Source organism: Acanthochromis polyacanthus, chromosome 15 (assembly GCF_021347895.1).
Source record: "Acanthochromis polyacanthus isolate Apoly-LR-REF ecotype Palm Island chromosome 15, KAUST_Apoly_ChrSc, whole genome shotgun sequence".
Lineage (NCBI taxonomy): Eukaryota > Metazoa > Chordata > Actinopteri > Pomacentridae > Acanthochromis > Acanthochromis polyacanthus.
The window spans coordinates 9,319,055-9,325,508 of NC_067127.1; the positions used below are offsets into that span (position 1 = coordinate 9,319,055).

General features: G+C 41.3%; 1 protein-coding gene across 27 annotated transcripts in view; it reads right to left on the minus strand.

Moving 5' to 3' along the window:
• The window catches only part of kcnma1a (potassium large conductance calcium-activated channel, subfamily M, alpha member 1a), a 167,676-nt gene that overhangs the window by 58,668 nt on the left and 102,554 nt on the right, over window positions 1–6,454 (minus strand). The window lies entirely within an intron of this gene.

Sequence of the window (6,454 nt, forward strand, 5' to 3'; positions counted from 1 at the left end):
CATCCTCAAAGCATTTTAGTTCAGTAATAATACCTTGTAGGTAGGATGTTATCGCGTTTGGATCTGTGTTGCTTCCATACGTTCAGACAAAACTGCTTTGAAAACTGCAGCAGATGATGACTTAAAGGTAATGGCATCAGTATGCTACAAACAAAGTGCTCATGAGATGATCAAACAGCATCTAAATCCCTCCTCTCGCACCTTTCCAGCATTAGATTTGGCTTCTGAAACACTGGCTAGAGAAAATAGGCCTATCAAGATGTCTTTTATAATGTCTTTACATAACACGTTCCATCACTTTTTGTGACGACAACTGAGTGCTACAATGCCCTTGAGGACATAAGTGTGTGGCATAGCTGAGCTCATCATGTCTTACCCCTCTCTGTGGCTACAATCTTTTCACATCATCTTCAAGTGTAACCACTCAGAACATGCTTAACAACGTTTAATCTCAGACATTAGGACACATCACACAATGGCAAACTGTTTAATGTACATCCTGGCGTCAGGGTTAGACCAAACTGTCGATATATTATTTAGAAAGGGAATCATTATTACATGTATAGTAAGTTGAATGAGTTGTTTAGTTACATTCAATTGTGGAATGTCACAAAGTACACCAACAACTCATGCTAAGCTATGAAATATGTGTAATTTTGAGGTACATGTAACAAAATACATTTACACATTGCTACGTTTACATAGGTTGTTGCTAGAGGTACGGACCCGTACCCGTAGCCTGTGGCCTACAGATACGGCACTTTCCATTTGCCAATCAGATACGCGAGATCTGGTCACGTGACTCCCGGTAGACGCTAGCGGTACGGACCCGTAGCATCGGTACTACAGGTATGGACCCTAACCCTAACCTTTGCTTACCTTTCAACAGTTTGCAGTGGTTAGCAGCTTCTTGACTCGCGAGACTCGCGTACGGGTCCGTATCTGTCTGGCAAATGGAAAGTGCCGTATCCGTAGGCCACAAGCTACGGGTACGGATCCGTATCTGTAGACACTACCTTTTACATAAGCAAAAGACATGAGCGCTTCATTCAGCTCTGGTTCTTATACTAGCAACTGACTGTAATACACAGATGGTGATTACAATTTTAGCAGATGTAGATTTCAATTTGTGCAGCCACATTTTAGAATTCTCTTTAAAAAGGAAAGCGGTGAAATGATGTCTTATTTAATTTAAGGTATTATTCAATTAAAAAGCAGAGATTTAAAAGAAAAATATAAAGGATCAGTATGCTTAGAGGGATTCATAAATATGATAAACATTTTTAAATGTATACATCAACCATTTATGTATGAAAGCTATCATACAGTAAAGTTTTACGTCTCGTAGCATCTTTTCTGTCACTGAATATGCATGTTTGCATGGATATTTTGTATGAAATTTTGTGTCAGACATCCAATACAAAGTATACATGACATTAAAACAATATGTACTAGATGGTGGTTGCTTTTTAACTGAAAACCAGCATAACATCAACAACTACTCTGCAAATTTGGCATTTGGGCCATAAATATTACAGAAATTGAATTAGACTGTCTGTTCCATCAAACACTGCATTATGTAGTCCAGGGCGGACCACGCTGTTCTCAATTATTGCAAAGCATCTGTGTTTGTGTTAATCTGTACATCTGTGTAGTTGTCTGTGTGACTTGCATTCAACACTTTTTGGGACAAATATCTGTTCACACCGTCACATCTGAGGTCTCACCTTCTAAGTGGGACAAAACATAGCTGGTCCCACTACACTTCCTTTGTGTCAAAACAGTGCCCAAATATAGCAATACATGCCTTCGTTCTTGATGAGGACTAGTGGTTTTAGGACATCCAACTGAGAACATTTTGGGAAAGTGGAGAGATTTTGGCTGGTCCTCTCTTTGATGCTTCTTCAAAGGGCTGTTTGAAGGTTGAGAATTTGGTTTTAGGGTTAACATTAGAATTGCGTGTATGATCGAGTGAGGGGATAGCAAATGCATCGTGTCACTGAATGTACTTACAAAATCAGCCATGCGAACATGTGCGTGTGTGTGTGTTTCCGTGAGCATGAGCTAAAAAAACTCTCAATGAAATTCTGGTTCTTTGAGCACGTGTTCATGTATGAGAAAATCTCTTTCCCACACATGCCAAAGCCTCTTGCGCACACAACTATTACACACACACATGCACACATGTGTCAGCTCGCCAGATGCTCATTCAAAAAGGGTTTTCTGGTCCGTGGCCACTCTTACTTCATTGAGGCTTTGCGAGCAAGAGCATGGCCTCTCTGTCACATGTTCTGGCAGAGCAGCCTACTGGGACTTTTTATCAATCAGCAGTCTCGGACGGTTCATCTGGGATAATACTGACAGTCAACCTCGCCAGGATTAGATTATATGATGCTACGCTGCTCTGAACACTCAGACACTATGCCTCGTGTACGGACCACTGGCTCTTACTGTTCATTCACGCAGGACAGAGCACACACAAATCGATATATACATTTGACAGCACATTTTTGCTAGATAGGTAATTACAACTCAATGCCATGATAATAATGCAGCAAGCAATGCAATGAAATGTGCTTATAGCAAAGAGGCTTAAACTTCCTACAAATTAGTTTCTCTCCCCTGAGTGTACATAGAGGCTTCCTGCCAGAGGCTGAAAGCCTATATAAGGCACATGCACTCATGCCCATATCAGGTACTGTAAGCCTCTTTCAGCAGGAAAACAGAAGATCAACAAACAGTCTACTAACGCACCACTAGGAGGCAGTAGCAGGTTAGAATAAAAGCAATGCCTGAAGGCTTTTACACCAGTGTACATGCAGCCTTAACAACATCCAAGTTGTCAACGTACACCACTGATTGTCAAATGGCAGCACACATCAGTGAAATGCACTGAAAGCCATAAGATTGTCATTGGATACGTTTGTGATGCCATTTACTGTTAAAAACGTTCCATTTCAGTTGTATTAAAGGGTGCGAAAGTCGAGGCTCATTGGCCACGAGATCCATAAGAATCGTTCAGACAGTCACATGCTAATCTCACGCTGCTTGGACTCTCATGGGAGAGGGTCCAAGTAGTTAAAGGAGATTCATTCTTTTTTCGAAGGAAGGACTCTACATGCACTCTTACATTAGCCGCACATCGTTCTTCTCCTCTTAATCAATGTCCAGTTTGCAGAGGCAGAGAGAACACGACTTGAAATGCATACAGCATATGCTTCCTTGGGTGCAGAGTGGGCGGATACTCTACCGCACAGCACAGGGCAGAACCCCTATTAGTAGTCTTTTTATGAACTGAGCACACCTCCACTTGATCTCCAGCAGTCTTCTCATGCAGGAGGATCACTGCTTGTGGAGTGAAATGAGGGGTACTGTAATTATGATGTATTACACTGGCTGTGGTGTGTATTTCCGGGCAATGAATGGAAAGAAAAGATTAACTAATCCACTGGGAAAACAGGAGCACAATACACATTCTTAACAAGCACCCTTGCTTCCTCAGACAAAGTCCAGAACATTAGACATACACCTAATGAAATGAAAGAAGCACCAGTTACAGATTAGTCCATTACGGTCTTGTCTTGATGAAAACACAGAGAGCAAGAGTAGGAGGGATTTCAAAAGTTACCATCTGGAAGCAGATCAGGAATAAACCACTATATCTTAATTTTCTCACTCTTATACCAATTAATTACACTTATTTTTCTGTCAAAACATGGTGTCATATGGTTTAATTCCCGTATTAATGCAGAATATAAGCTGTTAATTAAGAATCTTTCTCCAACTTCTTTTAACTTTCGCACTTTTTAGTTAATAATGGCGGTCGTTTTTGAGCCATGCCCTCTGTTTATTCAGTGTTGCTGCTGCTGCTGAACCTATATTGTTTACACCTGAGACAAGCTGATTATGGTGAAGTTGGCCAGCGTGACAGCCAGAAGAATTCCAGCAGATGAGAGACAGAGGATGCAGACGAGAAATGAAGCGGATATAAGCCAAATCTCCCTTTTATTATTTATTTTTCAGGGCTTTTTGCCTTTATTCAAGCGCAGTCAAGGAGAGTTAGGAAAGGCAGGGAGATTACCAGTCAGCAAATTGTGACATGGGTCGGAATTGATCCATGGCCACTGCAGCGAGGACTAACAGACCCTGCTAAAGGGGCACCAATTTAACAAGTTGAGGTTCTGGGGCACCCTCGTGTCTCCCGTCTAACATCATGGGTAATGTGAGATCACTGGAGAAGGTGATGTCTCTAGCGAGGAATCAAGGGGACTTAAGGGGGTGTTTTACAAAGACATGACATGAATACTCCTGATGCTGTTGCTACCATCGATGTCTTTCAGACGTCTCGGTCAGACAGGGATACATTGAGAGAGGCGAGGAAAGAGGTAGAGGCCTTGCCACTTCTATTAAAAACAAATGGTGCTAGCCCGGTCACATTATTGTGATGGAAAGTTTCTGTACTCCACATCCTGAGCTGTTGGCCCACACTACATACCAAGGAAGCTTTCACATACCATCTTGGTTGCTGTTTACTTTCCCCCTCTGCTAACCAGTAACCTTAAGTGATGTCGTCCACCCTGTTTGACTCCAGAAAGTGCAACATTTCTTGTATTTCTTGCATGATTTACAGCTTCCTTGATCTTGCTACAACCGCTACAACACTAGATCCCCTGTGGGGATTAATCAAGTTTTTGTGATCCTGATTCCTGTCCTTGTCAGAGCCTGACTATTAACAGACACTTTCAGCACACTATTAGTATTCTGAGAGCCATCAGCAGCCTGTTAGGGTACACTGTACGCCACTGCAGATCTACACACTGTTAATTTTATAGCTGAAACTTTTCAGCACTTTATCTAGCCTTTAACACACGCACAAGAACACGACTAGCGAACATAAGCTTAACATGCAAGCAGGAGTTCTGTTACCGCTATATACTGCACGATGGTTATCTATGTCCAACACTAAAATAAACACGCTCTGATGTTTAAAGCAGACACCACAGGATATGTCATCATTGCAAAAATAGTCCTCAAGATTCTTCCCTTTCCAAAATACTACAAATAAAAACAGAAATGCAAATGAATAGCTGCGGAATCTAGGGCATCTCTGAAAAACAATATATTTTCTTCATCCACAACAACTCACACCGCAACTACATGGTGTATAAAGATGTCTCTGCTTCCTACACCGACTGCAGATGCAAGATGTTTGTTAATCACAGGTAATTATGCGCTGCAGAATTTCATCCAGCAGCCTGGCCACCATTTCACAGTCTTTCATCATCCTCATCAAGGCACTGACACCAACATTTTTCTTGGGATGAGACGAGGACACCTTACATCATGAATACCAGAAACCACATTACTTGACTTGGCCATATCTAATTCATTACACAGCTTGTTCGCTGTGAAATTCATGGGCCACTGTGAGCCTCTTAAGAAATCTTCATCGGCTCAGAGATCAGACATTCAGAGTTTTGCATCAGTTCACAGTTTTAGGGATTCTATAGACATGTGGAAGCAAGAAAAAAACAGTATGGTAAAAAAAATTGCTCATGTTTTTTCCTATCAGACTTTTCTCGCAGCAAATATTTCACTTGTCACAGTAGGAAAAACATATGTGTCTAATAGCATGTGTGATACAAGGATCTTGAATCTGAAAACTATTATTTTTAATATTTACTTCATCCCGAAAAAGCACAAGTAGAAAAGAAGGAGCATTTGATCAAAGCTACAAAACCAGGATGCAGGGTGTTAAAAACAAAGAGTAGAAAGAGGAATTTTATTTACATGTATCCAAAAATCTAAAAAATATTGTCAAAAGAAAGCTGGATAGCTTCATAGACGTGTATTTATGTTCATTGTAAGATTCTTACCAAATGTACTACTACGTCTACTACGGCCTTGCATTCTTAAAAGTCTGAGTGGTCCTACGACACACACAGACAAACACTGGATTAGCATTAGCACGGCTGGGTTTCTTCTATATGGTTTTTAAAAGTAGAGTGCCGGTGCACCCAAAAAAGCAGAGAAACTCTTTTTACTGCAGTGTAATTTAGGTCACAATCCTCTGAACACAGTGAGAAAAATAGGTCGTTATGTAATGCAGGTTAGGGTGTTTTCCAGTCTGCTCATGCGAGAGAGTGTGCATGTGTGTGTGTGTGTGTTTGTGTGTGTATTTGGGGATAACACATGCTTTTGCATGTGCATTTTTTGTGTGGGTGTGAATGAGCCCATTAGATGGCAGTTACGGACCGCTGTGAGGTATTCCAGGTGCAGCGCCTCAACACAGCAATTACTAATGAATCTGAAGCAAAACCACACACACACACACACACACACACACACACATACGTACTTAGGCCACGTTTGGGGTCATATGACAAAACACCCCACTTTAGGGGGCACCACTTTCTGAATGGTTTAGAGAGAAACCGGGGGGATTTTCAGATGC